This window comes from Ascaphus truei, chromosome 5 (assembly GCF_040206685.1).
Source record: "Ascaphus truei isolate aAscTru1 chromosome 5, aAscTru1.hap1, whole genome shotgun sequence".
NCBI classification, from domain to species: Eukaryota; Metazoa; Chordata; class Amphibia; order Anura; family Ascaphidae; genus Ascaphus; species Ascaphus truei.
In genome coordinates this window covers 63,739,279-63,766,499 of record NC_134487.1, presented here as the reverse complement: position 1 = coordinate 63,766,499, position 27,221 = coordinate 63,739,279, and the positions used below count along the sequence as shown (strand labels likewise).

The 27,221-nt window shown below is 42.4% G+C and overlaps 1 protein-coding gene across 3 annotated transcripts in view; it reads left to right on the top strand.

Annotated features, from left to right (window-relative positions):
- CPED1 (cadherin like and PC-esterase domain containing 1) overlaps window positions 1–27,221 on the top strand; it is a 406,802-nt gene that overhangs the window by 60,817 nt on the left and 318,764 nt on the right. The gene's annotated exons all lie outside the window — the stretch shown is intronic.

The following is a 27,221-nucleotide window of genomic DNA, read 5'->3' as shown; positions in this document are numbered from 1 at the left end:
TCAGAGGCTGTCACATGTGGCGACAGCCTCTGAAAAATCAAATTTGACCGGCTTCAGAAATTTGCATCGCCACGTCGCTCTTGTCGAGTAGCGCTTACTATAAGCGCACGTGACGGCGGCAATACATTTGTTTTTATATACGCGCAGCCTTATCAATGGGTTCAGGCATGTTTGCTGAATGTAACAATACTAATTTTGACTGGCTTACTCCTAAATTTGAGCGACAAATGGGTATCTGTCCCTTGCCACCTGCTAACGTGAAGCGTTTGACATTATTGCACCCGTCTAATTTTAACTATTTCAAATATCTATACATTATTCTTCAGAATAGATGTCATTCCATGATATTCTATTTTTTAATATAGCCCTCCAGCTAAGTGGGGACCTGTTTGTCACCTCGCTCTGATGCACAGGCGATATTTCAAGAATGTTAAGGTTTTCTTTGAGGCTGGCTGCCCAGGATCTGCCTATCGTCCACAGCCTTCTAAATGACATATTTCACGTTTAGTGGGCCATCAGTGATAACCCCCAAATTAAGCCCTCTTTCTAGATTAGCACAGCCACAGGAAGGGGCTTGACTTGTCATTAAAAAACAATGTTTGTATATTTAACACAGTTTCTAACCAACCTTAACCCCTGAAGTACCAGATTGATTACAATACTTAATATCCCTTATAATTTTTATTACAATAATGTAATAGCATACTCCAGAGAAAAAGGCCCATTTTACTAATGCTATTCCATAACATGCATTATAGCGCCAAGTCAGTGGACTGTAATATGTCTTCCGGTGCCGGAAGGTGTCTTGTGGAATAGCACAGCTTAGTAAATAAGAGCCCGAATGTAGCTCTCACTATTGACTTTTAACTAGTTTTGTAGTAATATTAGTGTATTTTGACTATTATGATGATTTGTATGTGGCAAATACTGCAGTTGTTGCACTTAAAGTCTATAGGGATATAGGACAGTAGGATATTGAGTGAAGAATTATTAAGATATACATATACTTAAATAGTTGTAGCCCGGTCTTGATTTGCCTCCAGGGACACCCTCTGTGGCGTGCCGAGCAATTGCGGGTGCCGCCGGAGGCAGCGACGGACCCGCCGGCAAAACACAAAGATGGGGGCCGGAGCAGGGAGCGCTCGGAGTCCCGGCGGCGCACCCAGCTAGCGGGGGTCGCCATTACAAGTGCTCGCGCATGCGCAGTGGTCGCGCATGCGCAGAAGGCTCACAGGAGCCAGTAGCGACTCGCGCAAGTGCAGGGCAAGCGTGCACGCGGCCCCAATACAAAGACAGCCTCCTCGGGACTACAAATCCCATGAGGCATAGGGAGGCAGGCACCAGGTGCCTCATAGTGGCCAATGAGAGGCCAGGAATCCCTAGAACAGGGATTGATACATTTCGTGGGCTTGTGGCAATGGCAGTTGGAGCTGGGAGCAGGAAGGGGAAGGAAGGGTGTAAGGAGCAAATGGCTCCTACACCAGGTAAAGTTCACCAGATCCCAGGCAGGCCCAAATCCCCTCCAGGGTAGGGGGTAAGTACTGAGGGATGGCCCCTAGGTTAGGGACCCTGCCCTTAGGTGTGAGTGTGCAGTCTTGTCAGTGTCACAGCTGTCAGTGCTGTGTGCGCTTACAAGTAGGCACAGTGTGTGTGTGCAGTGTAGCTGCAGGTACCAGGTTGAGTGCAGTGCGGTTGTGGTCGGTACGGAGTGAGTGCAGTGGGTTGCTGCAGGTTCCGTGTGAGTGCTGTGGGTTGCTGCAGGTTCCGTGTGAGTGCAGTGGGTTGCTGCAGGTACCGAGTGAGTGCAGTGGGTTGCTGCAGGTTCAGTGTGAGTGCAGTGCGTTTGCTGCAGAGGTTAGGGAGAAGTTAGTCAGAGGGGACCCGGGTGGTGAAGGGAGAGGTAGAGTGGGTGCAGGGGATCCAGTGGGGGAGTCAGTGACCCACCTGCATAGGACAGGCTACCCCGTAGGCCCCTAGGAGTGTTCCCTCAAGTCACCAAAGGTTGCGGTGCTGCAGGGACGGCCATAGTGGTAGCGAGCATCACCCTTACTGTGTAGACAGCTAGCGGAGGCTCAGATCTCCTGGAGCCGCAGGTGTTGTACAGTGACCAGTAGTTCATTTGGGAGGGTTCAGAAAAAGGGCTACATAGTTTTTAAAGGTCTCATATAACTGTGACTACTAAGTGCAAGGGTTCACAACTCCAGTCCTAAAGACCCCCCAACAGGTCAGGTTTTCAGGATACCCCTGCTTCAGCACAGGTTGTTCAGTCATTGACTGAGCCACTGATTGAGCCACCTGTGCTGTAGTCCTTAAAATCTGACCTGTCGAGAACCCCTGCCTTAGTGGATTCTAGCTCCTTCAAAGGCAGCAACCATGTCAACAGTATGAACCAATACAATAAAACATTGAGTCCTCAGATGATAATAACAGAACAAGTCTTTGAGGGTATTTGCTAAAAAAAAGCCTGTGCAGCTCTCTCTATAATCTATTTACAGCCAGTTGGGAGGAACATTTTGGAACTGCTTCAATCCTGGGGTTTTGTCAGTTTTATTACCATAGTTGGTTTAAAGCAGCAATCCCCCTCAGAAGCCTGTATTAGTTTGACTCATATTGTTAGTATTTTTCTTTTTCTTTGTGCAAGATAGATATTAGCTGACTGCAGCTTTAAGTTACTCCTATCTTATATTTTTCAAATAAATAACATCTTTTCAATGCAATACACATTTTTTTTTTTCCTTTTTATGTTTTGAAAGTCTTGCTTCCCATCACGTTTTGCTTGTTCCTACAAACAGTTGTTATCCTTTCTCTGGTTCCTGCGACAGTCCTATTTTTGAATGAGTTTGGATTGGATAAAGGCCAATGTTCTTACATTGGCTTATATGGAAAAACATCACTGTATAAAATACTTTTAACTTGTTAGTACGGACTGGGCTACGGCTTCTGAAATCTTGTATTATTTATGTCAGATTGAGCTTTTATCGTTTACTTTTCTTTTGCACATCAATCCTCGATACGTGACACGTTTGTGACCTTGTAGAGTGTTTGCTTTAACCCTTGCTCTGTCAGAGGGGGGGAGCTAAGCATTGCTCTGTAATTGTTAGCCTTCCTCTCTGGCAGCGACAGGGTTAAGCAAGAAGAAGCACCGGTCCTCCATATGACATAAAAACTCATGGAAAGAAGGAGTTGAAAAGTATTTTTACGATTGAGAGCAGATTTTCAACGTTAATCATTTTGGTATTACTTTGTTATTCTACTGTACATCCCGTGGGCGGAAAAAAAAAAGAAGTAAATTCCAGCTGTTATTGTGCACTTTCATTGTCACAGGTTCATTCTAATACATTGGGAGGCAACAGGCTTCCCCTGCATCCCCCAACCCCAGGCCACTGCCCTGCAGTGCAGAGGGAGAGGGGACTTTTGCTGCTGCCGATCTGTGCGTCTCCCCTTCGGTCAGGGGTTTAATATGAGTGCGCTCATGAAAAGTGTCCTGCTCCTTTGCTGTGCTCAATATGAGTATGAAGGCTAACAAGAAGAGTAATGAGAGTAAGAGTAACTAGACAGTAATTATGAGTGCACCTGCATTCTCTTCAGATTGAATTCCATGATGGATTCCATGATGGATGTTGCTGTGATTCCGCAGCTCTAATTTGTGTTGCTGTGATTGCTCTGCTCTAGTCTCTCCTGCTCTATTAGTCTGTGCTGCTGTTGTTCCTCTCTTGGTAACTCATAGCTGGGTGCATATATTGGTGATCTATAAAGGGAAGTACTATGGTTATATAGAACCACTGGGAAAGGGCCTGAAGATGGGGTTTTCCCCCTGAAATGTTGCCGCCCTTCTTTTAGTATTTGTATGTCCCCTTTGTCCTTATTTTCCCTCCCCTTTTTTAGTTTGTCATTTAACCCCTTTTTTCACCATTTTTTCTGCTTTTGTCTGCCTATCCCAGTGTTTCCCAAATTTTTCATTACCCCTCCATTTTCCTGTTTGTTCTCTATGTCTGCGGAGTGGTCATCAGAGACGGGACTTTAAACTGATGTAGCCCCTTTACCCCCCTAAGTGAGATCTGGTCTGCTACTAATGTCTTATGTACGATGTGGTGCATACATATGAGGTAACAGGAGGGCTGAGTACTTCCGCGATGATTTGGGGATTACCAGGACAGGTTTACAGGGTAACTTGTTCTTTGGCAGCACCTCCAGTCAGCGAGGATCCTGTGGTAGTAGAATGATCCATGCTAATACTTTTCTATATCCCAAGACAGTGAATCACATCTGTATATGGTTCCATGGTATTTAATGCATTAGGTAGTTGTTGCAGCAGTGCATTCCTTTCTTGCTTCCCCTGGAAGGCTAATTTAAGGCTTGAGACCCATCCAAGTTCCCTTCTGGTGCTCCTCCTGTATCCCCTTATGGGACACAGGGTAACTGTTGCTCACTCCACAGGGGGAGGAGAGGGACACACCCACTATTGGGAGAGAGACAGTTTATATACCCTGGGGTTGGGGTTGTAACCCTGAACCATAATAGGGCAGGTCTGATACTGACAGGTGTCACATCAATATATGTCACCCAGCCAGTACCTACCCCAGACTGACACTCTCTAGTTGTTGCTAGGCCCGTCGTTGGATACAGTAAAGGTATCCAAGGCTGCAATAGCACACAAAGCCTTCTGGAGGAATTAACCCATCCACTGCCTGTAGCTAACAGGACTTACTGCACCGACACACTTTATTCGAGCAAATACCCGGTATGTACCTGGCAGATACCTGGAATGCGCCGCTCCTCACCTCTGACAAGCCCCGTTGCATTTGCCTTCCCAGCCTGGGTTCATGCCTGGCTGATGGGCGGCTGATTTGTTAAATGATAATGATTAGGATTTAATAGGCTGCAATGCTTCGCGTGTCTACCAGATGGCATAAATTCATGAATTGTAATGCAGTATATATATATATACTGTGCAGTATTGCAGCCAGGGGGAATAAAATACTTCAATCCCTGCCTAGAAAATAACCCAATATACTCGGGCAGAAAACAGTCACAAACCTCAATACACCCGGGTATACCCGAATTCGTGGGACTAGCCGAGCTCGAATAAAGTGTGTCGCCAGTGTACACTGGTAGGGCTCAGGGAAATAGGTAGTGGCCGGAGGCTAGGCTACACTTAGATAAGTATTGCTTATTTTTTTAATTGTTGCACGTGTCATTATGCCACATATGAACTTTGTCTCTGAGCTTTGACAGTTGCACCTGTTCTGGTGTAACATGTTTTGAGGGTTATTGGGGTTCCTCTGGGTTCCCTGCACCAACACATAACGCTTGCCTCTCTGTGCTAGGAGTGCTGATTCATACCAGTTTATACAATAAACAGCTGACCGGAGAGGGTGGGGAGATGCTCCTACCTGCGGCTGCAACATCCCTGCTCCTTGTACACCGGGACGAGCGACAGAGATGTAAAGCCTCCCATGTTATCCTTTATTTCCCCATGTTACCCTTTATTTCCCCATGCTACCCATTCCCTTTGGTCACCCAAAGCTCTCCCATGTTATTCAACTCCCCCATGTCACTCTCTCTCCTCTCCCCACTGTCAGCCCAATATACCGCTCTCCCCTTGTGTTGTACTGCCTCAGTGAATGTAAAGGCAAGGGTAAAATGTAATCCCTTTGAGACAGCCATTGAAGTATATTATGTTGCCCATCAGTGTTATAATACATTAACTTTTTGCTCAATATATGTACATGTAACAGGGCCTTTCCTCTTTCTAAAAGGCTTCCAAAATAAAGCCTGTCTTTTGCTGATTAGTCCAGCGGGGAGCTGGTTAATTTCAGCAGGAAGTTAATTGACCAGTCTCTACCTGGCTTATTTATTTTATTTATTTATTTATAAAATATTTTACCAGGAATTAATACATTGAGAGTTACCTCTCGTTTTCAAGTATGTCCTGGGCACAGAGTTAAGACAAATAATACATGGTTACAAATACAGTTACATAAATGAACAGGGTATACATTATATACAAGACATTGCATGCACAGTTAAAGATAATATATATTATGAGCGTATGAAACAGTTACAGACCAGATTAAAATGTGTGACAGCCTTAGATTTGAAAGAACGAAACTGGTGGTGGATGTGAGAGTCTCTGGTAGGTTGTTCCAGTTTTGGGGTGCACGGTAAGAGAAGGAGTTACGTCCGGATACTTTGTTGAGCCTTGGGACAATGAACAGTCTTTTGGAGTCTGATCTCAGGTGATAGGTGCTGCATGTGGTAGGGGTGAGGAGCTTGTTCAGGTACCTGGGTAGCTTGCCCATAAAGAATTTGAAGGCAAGACAGGAAAGGTGAACTTTGCGCCTAGACTCGAGTGATGACCAATCTAGTTCTTTGAGCATTTTGCAGTGATGTGTGTTATAGTTGCATTGGAGAACAAAACTACACATTGAATTGTAGAGGGTGTCAAGTTTGCTAAGGTGGGTTTGAGGTGCCGAGCCATATACTATGTCTCCATAGTCAATAATTGGCATTAGCATCTGCTGTGCGATACGCTTTCTGACCAGGAGACTTAGGGAGGATTTGTTCCTGCAAAGTACCCCTAGTTTGGCATAGGTCTTGGTTGTCAGGGTATCAATGTGCATCCCTAATGTTAAGTGGGAGTCAAACCATATGCCCAGGTATTTAAAACTAGTGACAGGGGTTAGGGTGGTGTTAGCATTGGTTTTAATCTGGAGCTCAGTCGCTGGAAGCTTTAAAAATTAAGTCTTGTTCCCAAATACCATTGTTACAGTCTTGTCAGTGTTTAAAAACAGTTTGTTTTGGGAAATCCAGTTTTCGAGTCTCAAAAATTCAGACTGAAGTATGTGTTGAAAGTCAGGGAGGCTATGGCTGTGTGCATACAGGATTGTGTCATCTGCATACATGTGTATTGAGGCTTCCTTACAAGCTGTGGGAAGATCATTGATGAACACTGAGAAGAGTAGGGGCCCCAGAACAGAGCCTTGCAGGACACCACATATCCAGGGTGGTTGGAGTTAGAGCCTGAGATGGACACATGTTGGGATCTACCTGATAGGTAGGACTGAAACCAGTTTAAAGCATGCTTCCCTATTCCAGAGCTTTGGAGTTTGTTAAGCAGGATAGCATGATCAACAGTATCAAAAGCCTTTGCAAAATCTAGGAATACTGCACCAGTGAGTTGTCCCCGTTCCATTCCACACTGGATTTCATTGCAAACTTTTAGCAGGGTAGTTACGGTTGAGTGTTTGGGGCGAAAGCCAGAATGGAATTGGCTAGGAAAATTTGTCTTGGTATAGTAATCTCTTAATTGGGAGTGGACACATTTTTCCATTACTTTGGATAGAATTGGGAGAAGTGAGATTGGCCTGTAGTTTGAGACGGTGTTTTTGGCCCCACTTTTGAAGATTGGGACAACTCTGGCAGTTTTCCAGGTCTTAGGGATATGGCCTGCAGACAGGATAAAGTTGACTATGGAAGCAATTGGTTTGGCAATGGCTGGGGCACCAAGTCGTAGGAACCTAGATTGTAGTAAGTCAGGTCCACATTAGCTGCTTAGTTTTAATTTGAGAAGTGCTTGTGTAATCTCCTCTTCGGTTACTGGGCCAAATTGAAAATTGTGGGCAGTGTTGGGAGTTATCAAGCAGGCTTTTTGCTACAACGACTATCTAAAATCTCAAGCACAGAAAAATCTGTGCTGCTAGAGAGATCCCAGTGGAAAAAAGACTCTGTTCCAAGCAGCATCAGTCCCTGGAACCCGCCAGAGAGAATCCCACAGACACAACCACAAACCATGGCATGATGTGGAGAGCACCCTGCCTACATGTACCTCACTTTGGACTGTGTCAAAGGTGGGTAAGAGGCCTAGCCTTGCAGCCCTCAGATAGGGACTGCTGAAATGTTAGTCAGTCCCCTACATGGGGTTAGGCCTGGTTATTGTTTTCTGTTCTAATTAGTTTACTGATTAGAAGCTGTTTGAGTTTAAAGCTGCTGGATAATAAAGCCTATGTTTATTTTACCCTAAAAAAGTCCCCAGTATTCTATCCTCTGCACTCATCTCCTATATATGGTGTTAGAAGTGGGTTTGGAGGTGGCCCTTGAAATTCAAAGGGGCTCCGGGACAATCAGGGAATATGTTTGTGCTTTTGTTTGCCACAGTTCCTGCAATGGCTTTCATAACAGGAATAAAAACACAGTACGTAACAAAACACTGGTGGGAGGTGTTTTACTGTGTTGTATGTGAAAACAAAGAAAAACCTGGCGCCAAAAGTTAATTGGATAATCCTGTACTCCTCAGGGGATCAGCACTTGCTTGACAGGCCATATAGGGGAAAAAACACAAACAGACACAGATCATAGTGCAACACTGTAGGGTTAAAACAGGTCTACACTAATACACACACTGCACATATAACATAGAAACTCCTAGTGACTATAAAAACTATTTATTAAATAAAAAGAACTATGCCATAAAATGGTTTGGACAAATGAGAACACCGCTGGTCATCCAGATGTGAAAAATCAGAGCCCTACTTACAAGCAGCAAGGCAAATACAGGCAATGCAACAAAGAGTCTTCTGGCTGCTGCTGATGTCTTTGCAGAGATGTGATTCCTGCTGCACCGTGACTCTCGTGCTGACTCTCCCTCCAGGGGTTAACAGGAACAGTGGCAGTGTTGGAGGCCTGCTTGTGGGGCTCACAGCTCTTCTCCACGTGAGGCTGCTCTCCTCACTTCCTCCTCCGGTTACACAGGCTGTCTCAGCGTGCCTGCACGCGAGTGTGCATGTGCCCTTAAAGGGACAGTACAAGCGTCCTGTATGCCAAGAACTAACGGCTGAAATGTTAGTCAGTCCCCTACATGGGGTTAGGCCTGGTTATTGTTTTCTGTTCTAATTAGTTTACTGATTAGAAGCTGTTTGAGTTTAAAGCTGCTGGATAATAAAGCCTATGTTTATTTTACCCTAAAAAAGTCCCCAGTATTCTATCCTCTGCACTCATCTCCTATATATGGTGTTAGAAGTGGGTTTGGAGGTGGCCCTTGAAATTCAAAGGGGCTCCGGGACAATCAGGGAATATGTTTGTGCTTTTGTTTGCCACAGTTCCTGCAATGGCTTTCATAACAGGAATAAAAACACAGTACGTAACAAAACACTGGTGGGAGGTGTTTTACTGTGTTGTATGTGAAAACAAAGAAAAACCTGGCGCCAAAAGTTAATTGGATAATCCTGTACTCCTCAGGGGATCAGCACTTGCTTGACAGGCCATATAGGGGAAAAAACACAAACAGACACAGATCATAGTGCAACACTGTAGGGTTAAAACAGGTCTACACTAATACACACACTGCACATATAACATAGAAACTCCTAGTGACTATAAAAACTATTTATTAAATAAAAAGAACTATGCCATAAAATGGTTTGGACAAATGAGAACACCGCTGGTCATCCAGATGTGAAAAATCAGAGCCCTACTTACAAGCAGCAAGGCAAATACAGGCAATGCAACAAAGAGTCTTCTGGCTGCTGCTGATGTCTTTGCAGAGATGTGATTCCTGCTGCACCGTGACTCTCGTGCTGACTCTCCCTCCAGGGGTTAACAGGAACAGTGGCAGTGTTGGAGGCCTGCTTGTGGGGCTCACAGCTCTTCTCCACGTGAGGCTGCTCTCCTCACTTCCTCCTCCGGTTACACAGGCTGTCTCAGCGTGCCTGCACGCGAGTGTGCATGTGCCCTTAAAGGGACAGTACAAGCGTCCTGTATGCCAAGAACTAACGGCTGAAATGGGGCTCAAATGTGACCAAGTGTCCCAAAAAGTCCAATACCAAGCTCAAAGTGACTGTGTCATCTGCCCCTTTGTTGTATGTGTCATTCTCACCACTGATTTACGACTGGGGCTGGGTTTAGGTTGTGTTCAATGGAAAATAATTGTATTTAAGTCTGGGCAAGTATTATGAAAATCAGATGTCCACAGGAGGAGTGTTTGACACCAGATACAGGATATTTAATTGTTTCTTACCAGTGACCTCTCAGGGGAAAAAATCTATGGCATTTGGTAAAGTATAGGTTTTCTTTTATGTGTTACCCTGTTATTTTAAGACGCTGTTCTGCCTTTTATTGTACCTGTATGTTCTTTGTAATACCTTTTCTGTAATCTAAGACTGTATTTTTATATATATTAAAACATTTAATAAGTATTTTTTTGGGCTCTGAATGAACTTAGTTGCACGCTCTGGATCGAATTATTATGATTTGGACACATTTTTGCTACAACTGATTTTGGTGTGTTAAAATGCATAGTTTTTTCTATAATTACCAGGGACCTGAGGCCCTGGCAAATATTTTAGTCTGAGATCTTTTATCATATTTGCATACCCTCAGGTGGTGGCAGTGGATAGTTATGAGTTGCAATTGAGTAGGGGTTAATATTACCTTGCTGGTTCCTTGCAGAGGCGAAAGGTGAGTTGGCTAGAGAGTAGCAGTCTGTATTAACCCTGATTGCATATCTAAGTCACGTGCTCACTTGTGTGCTGTTCGTGGCGGTGGTATATTGGGACGGATTGAGGAGAGATAAAACTCATTTGAGGGACCTTTGTGAAGGTGAAGAGTGAGGCAGCTTGCAGGTTGTGTATTGATCCTTGATCCTGTAGAGGAGATATTGTCCATTTGACGGACCTTTGCGGAGGTGAAAAGTGGGAGCGCTTGCGGGCATGAGTATTAACTCTTGTCCCATATATACGGGTTGCGTGCTAGCTGGGTGTCGTATGTGACACTCATTATAACATGTGTTTCTTGTACTCTAAATGCTTTGAAACTCCTGATATTGGCATTCTCCACTCTAATAAATAGACGTCAGTTATTTTATAATGTATAATATAATATAAAAGCCTGCACAGAAAAAGAAGAGAAGATCTCTATCGTATGCAAAAAGTTTATTCCAAATATGATTTTAGTGGACACTGAAACATAGTTTATATTTTAGGTTCTTTAATATTTTTATATTTTTAGTTACTAGTGTTTATAGACAATCAATGCTGTTTTTTTACTCAAGTCACTTGGCCCAATTGTGAAAGTAAAAAGGATGTGGGTAAATTCCGAATCTGCTGAATCCTACTGGATTTATACAGAAGTTTCATAAACCTTGTTAGATCCTGCCAGGTCTATGCATACATTTGCATAAACAGTGCAGGACCCATGTCTACTTCACGTTCCCAACAGCAGGTATCTGCCCTGGAACACCTCCCCAGAAGGTACACGTGGGGCACAACATACTTCAAAATTCTATACATACTGATAGATCCAGAAGGATCCAGCTTTTATCTTGAAAAACATTATTTGACACAGCTATGTTTATGTAGCCCGGTGTGGTTTGGGCTATAGGTCTGCCCTCCTCCTGGCAGTAATACCTGGGTAAGGGCAGGTTGCCAGGAGTAATCATGGGATTTCCTCACTTCATGCAGTGCAGGGAGTCAGTGCTGGCAGTGTCATCAGGCTCTGTGTCCAATTGGAGACACAGAGGTGGTGCCTGTAGGAGCTTGCTTAATGTACTGCAACTTCCTATTTAGTGAGTTGGTCTCTACGTTTGAGAGAGACAGGGTACCCATGCCAAGCTGCCACGGCTCTGGTAAGCTTGAGGCCCTCCCTTAGTGGAGTGTGGGGTAACCCCATACCTCTTACCCTAAAAGAGGGTAGGGGAAGAGCAAGAACCACTCTTGGTGCCATTGGCCAGGAGTGAGTTCAGGGACATCCTGAAGGTGAAGAGCCTTCTGTCTGCTGTGATTGAGACTGCTGCTAAAAGGAAGATCAAATAAAGACATCTGCATTTTACCTATACCTCCTGCTTGAGAGTGAAGTATATTGGGAGGAGAGGGACAAGTTATTTTGCAGATACTTCACCCCACACCACTGGGGGCTGCACAAGATGGAGGCGCTGCATCTGTAAGTAGAATTCGGGCACAACCCCAGAAGCCTGTCATGGTATTCCCCTACAACATCATGCGGGAGACCCAGGGCCCCCTGTTACTAGCAGGTATGCACCAACCAGACTGATGTGACCAGAGCAGTATTTCCCTTTTGAGACCCTATGTGAGATTGGGTGCGGGAAATAGGGTTACATTTATTTGATTTTTGTAGACATTTTTCTGAAATTAGTATTTTTTGTCTAAGTGAATAAATATAAAACAGTTATCTTGGTTAATTTAAAGTGAAGAACATTTATTTATTTTTATTTATAAATCTCGAAATGGAATTTCGAGATATGATCGTGATCCTCACAAGTTTTGCCGCGGCACACTACAGTAATAGCCCATCAGATTAACACAGGCCTAACCACCCACCGTGGACCCACTATACCCACACTGTACCCATTGAGTAATATAGTGGTACATCATACCCAATATAATAATATGGGCTTGATAAGCCACTATAGCACACAATGGGCACCCTAATCACAATACAGTAATGCACAGAACACACAATAATAAAACATTCAAAAACACCCCAATTCACTAAATAAAAATAGTAGCCAACAAATGTAATTAATAAAAGCACTAACCAGCTCAACAAGGAATTAATTAAACCATTAATCAATCAAAGCAATTAATTAATAAAACAACAAGGAATTCATTAAACCATTAACCAACAGCGGGTAGCTGCTAAGGTAATGAAGCTGCTTACTGTACATTTTATTTTTATTCATAGTGTGAGAGAGCAGGGGGTCTCTTGAGTTGAACAAAGTTGATTTCAGCCTCGGGGACCCCCTACTTCCCGAGATACAGGCCCCGTTATGGGGTGCCGGTATCCCTCTGCTTTGTTTCCATCCAACGGTCACGTGACCCACAGGATTTTAACATGGGGATACCGACACCCCATAACGGGGCCTGTATCTTGGGAAGTACGGGGTCCCCGGACCTGAAATCAATGCAGTTCAGCTCCGGAGACCCCCTGCTACATTAATGTAATGTTAGAATTTTAATAAAAATCCCCTGTGAGAGGTGCGCAGTTAGAGTGACTTATTCAGCCTATCTCTTACTGCGCGTCTATAACAGGCAGGCAGACCCCGGTAGGACTTACACAGCAGAGACCTCTGCTGTCTTAATCTGATGGGCCATTATGTCTGCAACTGACCATCTCGGGTCCACCACATGGCGTAATGCAAGATGTACCCAGGTAAATGTTCGAATAACGTCCGCTGCATCTGTTTACAAGGTTACATTAAATGAACAGAGGTTATACAGTCAATTCACAGACATTTCATGGACAGATAGAGTTGGAAAATTGGGTACAGGGGATAAAGGGCTGGTGAGTTTCAGATTGAAATAGAGAAGCTTAAACACCAACAAGCATCAGTGAACGGCAGCAAACGGCTCACACACTTTGGCTGCGCCAAAGGCTGGGCACGTTTGGGGCAACACAGATGTACACTGAAGGAGTTCAGATTAAATGCAGCTGTGAATACAAAGTTCTTTGTGTGTTCTTGTCTCATAAGCATTCCAGTGGGTGGGGTTGACGTTCCACAAAGTACAAGCAAATGTTAACCCTTAGCACACTGGTCCTGTGCAGAGGGGAGCAGCTGTTGGGGAGCCCCATCAGGCATCCACATTTCGGGTGACGCAGATGTACACTGTTTAATTGTTATGGAAATTTGAAAGGAGAGTGACACCAGTCAGACAACCACCACATATCTGTATGCAGCGCATAACTGAAATCTGATTATGATCCAGGACTTTCTCCGGTCTAGGAATTCTGGCTGCCTGATTCAATTAATAAGACTAATTGAACACAGATGGACTCAGGACTCTGCCTAGAGAGTGGGATGCAGGAGGAATCTGATGCTCTACCCTAGAATGAATCTCTCTGCAGCCGTTTACAACCAAGAAACCACTGACCTTTAAGAGAGATTTGGAAGTTCATGACTTCTGCTTGTGCTTAGGAACCTGCTATAAGGAGTTTGTGCTATGAAGTTTATTTATGGAGACACTGTTTTTGACTGAACTCAATTTACAGGCTATAATACAGGAGACTTTGACAATATTCAGCAGCGCTCTGTGGGGTAGATACACAAAGCTCCGTTAAATCTGGGCTATTAATGGGTATCCACAAAGCTAATGATACGCAAAAACTATGTCTGATATGCAAAAACAACAACACCGGGAATTTAACCTGGTTCCCCTGCTTCAAACTCAGTGCCAGTCAGTGTCTTTACTCACTGAGCCACTCCTTCTCCCTAACCAATGTGTGTTGGTGTTAACTAATACACTGCACATGCAGATTGGCTAATTAACGCACATGCGTTACTGATGCGATACCTAAAGCTAATACCCATGAGCACATTAACATTAAAATAAATACACAATACATACTGAAGTTACTTAGTCATATTAGCTAGACCTTTCAAGTGTCAACATGGCTGAGCAGTCATCTACCTCGGCTGCTTTTGATGCTGCCAGAATCAGAAGCCTGAAATTTATAGAGAAGGAATTAGACATTCTCATCAATGAAGTGATGGAAAACCACTCTAAATTGCTTGGTGGACCCAAATAAATGCCCTGGGTAACACTGTCTGCTCGGTGGACATGCTGAAAAAGCACTGGGCTTGACCATGCCACCCACCCCAGGAAAACAGGAGAGGAACCACCTGCTTTGCCCTCACGGCTATTGAGCAGCAGCTAATGGAGAACATATCCACCTCTCAGGTAGTGGGACTTCCAGGCCTGATCGATACAGAGGATCTGGAGAGGGATCAACCCAGTAAGTGAAAAGACAGTAGATATATTATACAATATATATTAATCTCATGTATACATGTCATCTTATACACAACCTTGAAGATCAGAACAAAGATTACTGTATTATTTGCAGTGCAGTCACACATACAGTTGTTGAGTATTTAACTAAATAACGTATGTGACATGCTTAGATGTTTGCACTCATAAGATTAGAAAATACTATAGGTCATGCCTTAATCATTGCAGTGAGGTATCAATCAGTATAAAGAAATCCTTTACACAAAAGGGGAAGACCTTGAAAAGGGTCAAATGTGTACCCTGCACCACACGAATAGAAGGAGGATACAAGGATATCCTGTATAATGACAGGAAACTTATACTGCAATATATTTTCACTAATCATTAATAAATAGTACATTTTAATTTAGCTCAGGGTGTTTTCTCTAGTGCGACACAATAGGGAGCCTTCTTTCTTCTGTTCATCATAAAGTAATCCTTTGCCTATTTCAGGACCATATACTGTAACTGCTCACTAATCACAATAACACTAGTTTACTCAACAATTAAAGAAGCAATCCAAGCCAGGTTTTGTTCCGTTTTTTTTTTAATACAGGGTTGAAGCAGGGGGTCTCTGGACCTGAAAACTGTTAATAATAGATCATCACACACCTGATGCGCCAGCACAGTAGTGCTTTAACAAACCGCATTAGGCAGTTCATGTCGGCAGTAAATGGGCTGACATGGATGGTGCAGCAGGGGGTGGAGAGCCTATGAGACCCCTCAATCCTAACTACACTAGCAGCATCAAGTGAGTCCCTGCCCACATCAGTGGTCTCTATGGTGCTGATCACTCCACCTCCTCTATCCTCTCTGATGTTGCCCACACCACCTGCAGAGCAAGTGGCAAGATTGACGCCTGGTAGGCTTCGAATAGTGAGCCTGGCAGTTCTGCTCCCAAAAAGAGGAGGTGATGACTTTGTGTATGTAGCCTTGTTACCCCCACCCAATCTCACATAGGGCCTCTCTTTGGGAAACTCGCTCTGGTTACATGGTTTAATGTGGTGCAAACCTGCTGGTAACATGGGTCTCCCGCATGGTGTTGTAGGGAAATGACAGGACAGGCTCCTGGGGTCTTGCCCGAATAGTACTCACAGGTGCAGTGCCTCCATCTCGTGCAGCCCCCAGGTGTATGGTGAGATGTCTCTGCAGAAGAATCTCTTCCCCCTCCTCCCAATAGACTTTACTCTCAGGCAGGAGGTATAATAAAACTCAGGATTCTATATCGGTTTCTGTATTCAGCAGCAGCAGTTGATAACAGCTTGGAGGGTGTTCACCCTCAGTATGTCCCTGGATCCACTCCCAGTCAAAGGGCACCAAAAGTGGTCCTTGCTCTTCCCTTATCCCCTGGTGGGATAAGAGGAAATGGTTTCCCTCCGCTCCCCTAAGGGAGGGCCTCAAACTGCCAGAGCCCTGACAGCTTAGTTTTGTTAAACCAGCCTCTCTCACGGTAGAGGCAGACTGCCTAAATACAGGAAGTGCAATGCATAAAGTACAGATCCAGTAGGCACCACCCCTGTGCCTCTGATTGGACACAAGGGCTGATGACACTACCTTCTCTGACTCACTGCACTGCAATGAGTGGGGAAACCCATAATTACTCCTGGCACCTACCCTTATTAGGCTTTACTGCCAGGAGGAGAGCAGACCTATAGCCCAAAAACCAACCAGGGGTACATGTATATAGTTTTTTTCATTATTGTTATGTTGGTATTTTTGTTAAGATTTTCTGCACTGATTTTTCACGCACAGGGAATTAACTGTATATTATTAAAAGTTTTGTTCACTACTTGTCTCTTGGTAATTATTGTTATAATATGGATAAACTTTATTGTACACCCATACTTAATACAGTCAATCTTATATATCACAATAGGTCAGACAAATATATCCTACATTCACTCTAATCACTAAAAACCATAGTATAGTTCATTACTTGAACATGACACATTAACAGATGCATCTCTTGATATATTTCAGACATTTAAATGATCCACAACATATATCTTTGTATCATATATGTAATGAAAGTGTAAAGTCCTATACTCCGTACAATCCGGTGTGGCTTCCTATTGGTCCTTGTAGACTATTCCCAGAAATAACTCTATGATAATCATGGTCTGGATGTGGGTAACAGCAGGTTTTGATGTGACCTAATTATCGTAGGGTTATTGCCATGCGTTAACATGAATGGAGGTTTGTGGATCTGCGATCTTAGGTTAACATTAGAATGATTTGCATATGAGTAAGCCAGACGACCATTAAAATGTATCGATGCAATATTTTTCTAATTAACGAGAGGGGATTGTAATGCTAATTACCTTTGTGGATATGCGCTACAACAATCTATATGCGAAATGGCAGCAAAATAGCGATTTAACAGACTAATGAGGATCTACTCTTGTGGCCCAATGAACGGGGATATGGCTTGGTGTCTACCCATATTTTATTTGGGAGGAAGAAAAATAAAATTGCATATTCTGATCCATTTGTAACTGTATCCTGCTTCCCATAACCCCACTACAGGATGATTTCAAAACAAAGGAATTTGATGCTTCTTTTTTCTTTTGGATGGATTTGGTCTGCATAATATCAATGTGCCTGTCACATATTAAATTATAGATAAACCATGACCATTGATGTAATTGGCAGGTTGTGCTGTTATTCATGTCTAGCTGACCCCAAGCTCAGCAGTAGTGTTTACACTGCTTCAACTGGAGTTCAATTTATTTTCTTCAGAAGCTAATTTATTTATAAAATGTGAGCTTCTGGTGACCTCCTGTTTCTGCCGTTTCCTTTTCTTTATCCTGTCTCAAAAAGAACAAAAAACTCAGTGTTTCATTTTGGCCTCAAATAAATTAAAATGTTTCCTCCAGCAGGCTTGGTTTAAAACTTGCAAATTATAAGCAGATGTGTTTACCGAATGTAATGCAGTTTCTCCTATATAAATACAATTAGTTGCATGGTAATCTGGATTAATAAAATAATGTACATGCATTTTATTGAACAATCCATGAAGGTGGAAAGAATACCTAATCTATAGAAACAGGAAACGCATTCTTAATACTTCTGCATTTCTGAAACAGACATATGTTGTCTTCTAAATCTATTCCACATGTTTGTTTTAAAGGGGATTTCTTGGAACAATATCCTGATAAGAGTTTAATTTGTTCCAATGCTAAATATTGAGCTATGATTTTGACATTTTTTGTTATGTGACCTTAACTATTAGCATTTCAGAAAGGCTTGTTTTATGTATATTTTATTTAGAAACATTTCAATTTCACTGAATAGTTTTAACGCAGTCAATAGACATTCTTTTTATATAATAGTACTGAAGTATATTTGTCTACAACTAAAGTTCTGCAGCATTGTAAGGAGGTTTCTTTGTATAATGTACATTATAGTGTTAGATATCACTGAACATGATGTTGCCTGTTGGAAATAATGCATTTTAATCCCCAGTCATTTTAGTGTTCTAATAAGGGCACATATTGTATAGACGTTAGGTCTGCGCATTGGGCATCAATGCTTCAGAACAAAAATGTGAGCTTGAAATAATGCTGAACTTTCGAGTTGGGTTACCAATTGCCAATCTAATCTTCTCTGCTCTCCGTTCTATACCATCATCTAGTTGTTACGTAGATTGCTGAACAATGTAATGGAGGTTTCTGGGCAATGCTTGCAAAGTTATAAATAAATTAGTTATACCAGGGACACGTGTCTTAACCATACTCCTATCTTTCTTGTACAACTACGTTTGAAGTTGGGATTTAATGATAAAACACAAGCCAGTAGGATTTTGATGGAATACCCATATTGTTGTGTTTAATGTTGGAGAGCTATCTTTAATGTTCCTTTTTATATTATTATGTCCTACATCATTAGTTTGATATAATGTATGTGAAGGGCATAACAATTTATATTGGTATATAGTATATGCTGATGATTACATGAATGAAACATGTAGCCCCCATATAAGATCCCATATAATATAGATTACTATAATACTTCACCATGCACCAACACCCCGGGCGCAGATACAGCACATGGTGGGTTTTTGTTTGTTTTTTTACTTGAAATCCTTGAATTTTGAATTGTTTAACAGTAACACAAATTAAACCCAGTAAGGGGCGCAAAATGAAAAAAAATTATAATAAAATCAGAAGGGAGTAAAATAACAATGGTAGTACGCATGGGAATTAAAAATAACTTATCTTAAAAGCTTGGCACAGGTTTAAAATTCAGCAATGGTAATATCCCCAATCTAAAGAGAACATGAGAAGCTGATAAAACCATAGAATAGGGTTTAAAAGAAAAGGGTCATCTATGCCCAGTTATCTCCAGAGAGTTACACCATATCGTCATTTTAGAGGTAAAAGGTATTTTGATATGACAATATCTGAAGATTAGGTGTCTTTAATGAGTTTTTCAATATAAATATCAAGAAATTCCAAGTCAGGAAGTGCATTTAGTGCGATTTTACCTCTACAACGATGATTGACTATATGGAATGATCAAAATTCTAGTCAGCCATTAGACAGCACCATGGGTCCCAAACTATTTCAAATTTATGAAGGGAGTCATTAAAATATCCAGGCAGTTTTCCATAAGCATGATACGCCATATATATTTTTCAACTATGTTAATACTAGGGGCTGGTTTTCTCCAGGCAGCCGCTATGAAACACTGACAACAGAAAATGCACAAACCAGCCACACACTTATATGTGTACTGTATTCACCCCGCTGAATATCAGCTTTCAGTAATATCCACTCCTAGATGCTGCTCTTATAGACGTCTCTAGAACGCTTATGACACTCATTGCTTATTTTTTGTCTGGGAAAGTGTAAGTCTATTTCCTTCCCCCTCCTGTTCATTTGTTTTCTAATTTAGTAAACAATTTTATGCTATATATACCATTTTTGTTTTTTTTTAACGAGGAGTGGTGTGATATGAAGAGCACTTCAGTGCATATGCCAACCTCTCTATTTGAAAAACACTGGAAGGAACCCATGTGAGTGCAATCTACTTTTTAAGCATCAAGATCACAATTAATCTTTTTTTAATGCTATTCACATTTCTTATTCGCAGCCGGTTACTGTATATTAATCACACAGGATACATAGGGTGTAATTCACATCAATACTCCACACTAGTTTGTGCTATTATCTTTACAGCCCCTATGAAACACCTGATTGCAGAAAAGATAAGTGAAATTCGTTTTTAAATCAATGAACAAAGTAATGCACTCTTAACCTAGACAAAAACTATCACTATTTATGCCTACACAGCAGCTCTCCTAATAAGAGTCCTCTCCAGACTTTACCTTTCAAATAGATAAATTCCTCCTCTAAGTTGGTGCAGTTGTTTATGGGGAAAAAGGAAGAAGTGAAGAAATATATATACAGTATAACAACAATAAGGACAGCGCTAATCAATACTAACGGATGATTCCTAATCACCCATATAAATAAAATGATGAATAAGGCTAACCAATATGCAAACACTAATAGTAACCTAGATACCAACTAAACTACATGCAGACACAAGTTGTTATAACTAAAACAAATACGAAAAATAAAAAACTAATGTCCATTAATAGGTTAAAATTAAAAGTACATAATTGTAGGTATAAAAAACAATTAATGTCCTTACACGGGGTGTGCCACTCCCAGCAGTGAAATCTAACAAAAGAAAAAAAGAAAAGAAAGCGCACACTCCTAGTGCAATAAAGTATGGACAATTTATTAAAATAAGGTAAATCTGCAATGATTGCACTCACAAACGCCGTGCGTTTGTGAGTGCAATCATTGCAGATTTATCTTATTTTAATAAATTGTCCATACTTTATTGCACTAGGAGTGTGCGCTTTCTTATATATATATGATAGAGCCTATTTCTTAGGCTTATTGCTATGCACGCACATTTAGTTAATTATTTCAAGGCACGTCAGGTAGTCAAATTTCTCAAAATCAACAGCTCCTCCGATGTGAATACTCCAAAGGTACCATAGAGAAGGAGAAAAGGAATATAGTGCAATATACATTGAGTGGTTTCCAAATACTCCTTAGCATCTTCCATGTGGATCTGGAACTTGCTGGTGTCTTCTGGGTCACAACATCACGTCTGCCTTCACCCAAAGCATCACTTCCAGTTACACGGATGTCCGGACATTACCCAACGCGTTTTGTTCGAATTACTTTGCCAGGGATGTAGATAGGTGGTATTTTCTGTCCCTGTATATAGCCCTCATCCCTAATTGCCTTATTAATCCTAGGTTTGCCAACTACATCGTGTTTAGTCTATATCCGGTTACAATAATAGGAGGAGTGGCTCAGTGAGTAAAGACACTGACTGGCACTAAGTTTGTAGCAGGGGATCCTGGTTCAATTCCTGGTGTCAGCTCATTGTGACCTTGGGCAAATCACTTTATCTCCCTGTGCCTCAGGCACCAAAAATAGATTGTAAGCTCCATGGGGCAGCGACCTGTGCCAGCAAAATGTCTCTGTAAAGCGCTACGTAAAACTGGCAGAGCTATACAAGAACATGCTATTATTATTATTTATTATAATGCAAATAACCTACATAAATGCATAAAAATAAACATAGTTAAAAACTTCATACATCAATATTCACAAAAAATAATCTAGAAGATCTGAGATTTTATTAAATACCCCTGCATTTGTGTATATTCACATATATTAGTATGTGTGCTGATACACAGCACCAGTCTCCTAGTGTGATATTATCCATCACTAGACAATTATTCTAAGGCTGCGGGCATGGTGATCGCGACGGCGCACAGGAGGGCACGCGCGGCGCGATCACATAGATGTGTAGAGCGCACAAATGCACATGAGAGCAGAGGTGCCGGCGCTCGTGATGTAGGAGGAAACAGAATCACTCTATTCTTTCCTAAATCTGTCTCCGCATCTCCCCTCTTGAAATCCCTCTCCTGGCTTCCGATCAAATCCCGTATCTCACACTCAATTCTCCTCCTCACTTTTAAAGCTTTACACTCTTCTGCGCCTCTTTACATCTCAGCCCTAATTTCTCGTTATGCACCATCCAGACTCTTGCGTTCCTCTCATAGATGTCTTCTTTCTACCCCCTTTGTATCTAAAGCCCTCTCCCACCTTAAACCTTTCTCACTTACTGCCCTCTGGAATGCCCTTTCCCTCAATACCCGACTAGCAGCCTCTCTATCCACCTTTAAGACCCACCTTAAGACACACTTGCTTAAAGAAGCATATGAATAACACTGTGGATTATACTGGACACATGATACATATAGCTTGGCCCCCTGCAGACGCAGTTACCAATAATTCCCTCCTAATGTCTCTGTACGTTCTCCCTACCTACCAATTAGACTGTAAGCTCCTCGGAGCAGGGACTCCTTTTCCTTAATGTTACTTTTATGCCTAGTCACTTGAGAAAGACCTATTGGTCGAAACGTTGTGTGGCACAATAAAATGACTTTATTTAAAAAAACGTGGAGTGTTGGATCCTTCCTTCCTGACTTTTATGTCTGAAGCACTTATTTCCATGACCTGTTTATATTATCTGTTATTTATTTGATTACCACATGTATTACTACTGTGAAGCGCTATGTACATTAATGGTGCTATATAAATAAAGACATACAATACAATACAAACAGAAAAATCTGTTCTCACATTCAAAAGGTAGCTAAAACCTGGAGTTTTTACCGCCTCAATATTACAAATATACGCCCTTTCCTCTGTTGCTCGACTGCTAAAACTCTGACACAGACCCTCATTCTCTTTTTCGTCTCGATTGATGTAACCTTCTGCTGTCCAGCGTTCCTGCCTCCCGCTTGTCTCCCCTACAATCAGTCCTAAATACTGCTGCCAGAATCACTCTACTCTTTCCTAAATCTGTCGGTGTCTCCACTGCTGAAATCCCTCTCCTGGCTTCCTATCAAATCCTGTATCACACACTCAATTCTCCTCCACACTCTTCTGCTCCTCCTTACATCTGAGCCATAATTTCTCGTTATACAACATCCCAATTCTTGCGTTCTGCTCGTGTCTTCTCTCTACTCCTTTTGTATCTAAAGCCCTCTCCCGCATAAAAACCTTTCTCACTGACTGCCCCACACCTTTGGAATGCCCTTCCCTTAAATAACCAGCTAGCATCCTCTCTATCCACATTTAAGACCCACCTGAAAACACACCTGCTTAAAGAAGCATATGAGTAGCTCCATGGCTGATACTTTACACCTCATACATAAACTTTGGCCCCTTGCAGACGCACTTACCAGAACGCCCTCCAACTGTCTCTGTGCGTTCTTCCTACCAACCAATTAGATTGTAAGCTCTTCTGAGCAGGAACTTCTTTTCCTAAATGTTACTTTTATGTCTGAAGCACTTATTCCCTTTATGTGTTATTTGTATTATTTGTTATTTATATGATTATCACAAATATTACTGCTGTGAAATGCTATGTACATTAATAGTGCTATGTATCGTAATTGAAAACATACATACATACTGTACATACATACGTAACTGACATATTTATAATTCTATATACAAATACATTTCTTTTAGCCTCCACCAATAGACCGCAGCCAGCACCCACAAGGACAACCACTACCTGGACTTAGTTTTCACAAAAAAACTCACTGATTTCTCCATTTCCCTCTTTCCTCTCTCTGGCCATCATCCCATCTCCTTTTATCTCTGTCTTTCCCTTCTCTACCTCCATCTAGCCCTCGTTTTTGCAGAAACCTGTGTTCCATTAATCTACCGGTTCTTGATTCCACTGAGCACTCCTCAGTATCCTCTCTCTGCTCCGCTACAGACTCTAACAAACTGCTCATGAACTACAACCCTGCCTTTCCTCCTCTCTATCTATATGCCTCTCTTTTTCTCTGCCGTTCTCACCCTTCTAACCCCAGACCCTGGTAAACTGCCATAGACTCATGCTCTGCTCCTGCACTCGCTCCTCTGAATGCATCTGGAGGAAATGTCACACTCTCAGACTTCCTACACTACAAATCTTTCCGATACTGTTTCAAGTTTGCCCTCTGACAGGCTAAACAAACCTTTTTTTCTTCAGTAATCAACACTCACAAGTGTAGCTCTGGCTGGTTTTGGACTACCAGTCTGCCTTCCTCCTGGCACTAAGCCCTAGTAGAGCAGGCCTGTCAGGAGTAATCATGTGGGGGACTCAGATCGACTGTGAGCAAGCAGGTATGCACCACCACACTCCATGTAGCAATGTAATCTCCCAGAGGGAGAGGGGAACATGGGTTACACAAGTCTAATCCATGTCACTTTTTCTCTGTCTTTGACCTCTACTCAGACCACCATCTGTTACCTGTTTTTCTTCCTTCATTTCACCTCAGGAGTTTGCTGGCTATTTCAAGACTGGATTCCATTCAATTGAGACATCCCCTCTGTATCCTCCTCATATTATACACCTGTTTTTCCTTACTCACCTCCTGCCTTTCTTGACTCTTTTGCTTCTGTCACAGAGGAGGATACATTCGCGGATGATCTCTTCTCCCTCTGTCACTTCTCTTCTTGACCCGATTCCCTCAAGCCCATTGCTCCTACTCTAATCACTACACTCACACATCATTTCAACAACTCCCTCCACTCTGGTACCTTTCCCACCTCCTTCAAGCATGCAACAGTAATACCTTTGCTAAAAAAACCAGCAAGCTTTAAACCTACCTGTCTAATTATCTCCCTGTCTCCCTCCTGCCTTTACCCTCTAAACTCCTTGAACACCTTGTGTTCTCGCTTACTCCATTTGGTTACCTCCTTTTGTCTCCTGGATCCTCTACACCAGGGGGGCGCAAACTTTTTTCCCTGCGCCCCCCTGCCGGCGGTCACCTCACCCCACGCCCTCCCTTTCACCCCCACTTACCTCGGCTCCAGCGTCATGACGTCACGTTGCCATAGCAAAATATTTTCTTTTGGCAAAGGTGGTTGCGCATTGCACTTTGTGCAAGTGCGTGCAGGCAGTGACTGGCACCGCCCCCAAAGAGGGCCGTATCTTGTTCGCACTGCACATGCCATAGCGAGCGCCTCCGCGAGCAGTGGGGACGAGGCCTTAGACTTTAAGCTCTTCGCGGCAGGGACTCTTTTTCCTATTGTTACTTTTATGACTGGAGCGCTTGTTTTTCATTTATTTATTTATTTATAAAATATTTTACCAGGAAGTAATGCATTGAGAGTTACATCTCGTTTCCAAGTATGTCCTGGGCATAGAGATAAGATGACAAATAATACATGGTTACAAATACAGTTACATAAGTGAGCAGGGTATACATTGTTCCCATTATGTCTCATATTTTGTCACATGTATTACTGCTGTAAAGCGCTATCTACATGGAGGACGCAATACAAATAGTGATACACCGTACATACATTTTAGTTTTTTGCCATTAGTTTTCAGTTCTACGTCTGCAAAGCTATTAACCATATCCTAAAATGGCAGTTCAACCTACCCACAGGAAACAAAATCTGTATTTAAAACTTATCTGATGAAAAGAATATAAACACATAAGGAAAACAAAAAAAATGTATCTGAATTCCTGCGTAGGTGATGATCTTCCCGGAACCAATTTTCATTCCATCAGGTACATGCAAAACCTGATAGAAGGTGCTCGTATGGGACCTCTATCTACTCAGACTCCAGCATGACCAGGAAGTTTCAGTCTGAGTGGCTGCAAGGTTCCCGGGGTTAACTTTATTTGACTTTGCATGTTGCCGAGGGTTAAAAAAAATTAACTTTTTTCTCTGCAGGTGGTTGAACTACCACTTTAAATGACACAACCAGGGATTAAAATGGTAGAGGGGGTGTGTATAACATCTACATATAATACTGAGTGGGACTGTGACTTTAAAAGCTGTGCTACTGAATTGACATTGTGGTGCAGTCGTTCTGCTGGGATTATAAGTCATTGATAGATTTTCTGTCTTGAGTTAATCATAAATTGAAAATTGTTTCCTATGGTCACAACACAGGAACCTTGTCAAAATCAAACATAAGTACAACAATAAGAGTATAAAGATGTTTTGCATCATTTTGATAAATATCGCCCACTTTAATCAATCATCTACTGTATGTAAGCAGTTAACTGCAATTAATTGTCCTCAACATCATTAAAAAGAACAAAATGAACATTGGCTCATTATACTGCATAATATAAGCCCTCGAAGGAGAAATGCATTTTGTTCCTTCTTTTTCTCCACATTTTTAATACAGGATTGAAGCAGGGGGTCTCCGGAGTTCAACCCCATTAATTTCAGCTCTGGGTACTCCCTGCTTCCAGAGATACTTACCTCCAAAGGAGGTGCTGGTGTCTCTGTAGTTGTCTGCAGTTTAAAGCTCCCGCGTCACATAGTCCAATAGAAAGCCGCACTGGGTGACGTCCCAGCTTCCTATTGGCCCACATGATCTGGGAGCTTTGAAAATCAGCTATAATGTGAACCCTGGCATGGTTACTGACACCCACTAAGGAGGTAAGTATCTTCAGAAGTAGGGGGTCCCTGAAGCTGAAATGAATGGGGTTCAGCTCCAGAGACCCCCTGCTTCAATCTTGTATTAAAAAAATAAAAAAAACTTAATGGATAGCTTCTTTAAATGTGTGACCTTCAATATCAACATAGTTGGGGTTACAACATGAAAGAATTTCAGGGGGATTTGAGAGGTAAGAATAATTTAGGAGATACAAGTGTATGAATTCATTTCACTTTCCATAAACTCACACTCTAGGCAAAGAAACAGTTCAACCATTTATTGGTAAACCAGCTCACATCCTTCTATCTCATGCAACAGGGGTACTAATTTATCACACAGCATTATTCATAGGACATTTCCCTCACAGCTTGCATCTTGATCCTTCCCCTTGTAGTCAAGGCCCCTGGGCTTGAGCTTGAGGCCCCTGGGCTAGTCCCAAACCCCCTACCCCCTGATGGGGTATGGTAGAAACATTACCCACTCCCTAAGGAGCAGGCTAAACTGGAACACACTCAATTTGATAGGGAGCCATCTTTTATACCAGGAGAGGGTCCCACTCCTAAGCTCCGGTAACTGGGCAGCACTCCTCCAGTGAGCCCACCCTTCGAAGCCCCCCCACCCCGGCACATGCTCCAATGGTTTCAAGACTGCACCTGGAAACCGATACAAACCCCTTGCTGAGGAAACTCACATGCTGGCCCATGTGAGAGGGACTTAACCCTAACACTGCCTGCTCTTACCAGGACTTACAGTGCTAGGACCAGGAAACACATAGCTTGGGGCACTGGGCATCATATAAGTATGTCAGGAAACCGTGAGTCCCCGGAACTGACCATTGTGCAGTTTACTTCAGGTGGGCCCTGTTAAAGAATCAATGCTCCAGAATCAATATCCCTACAACAGTGATAGACAAACAAGTGTCATGGAGTCCTCAAGTAA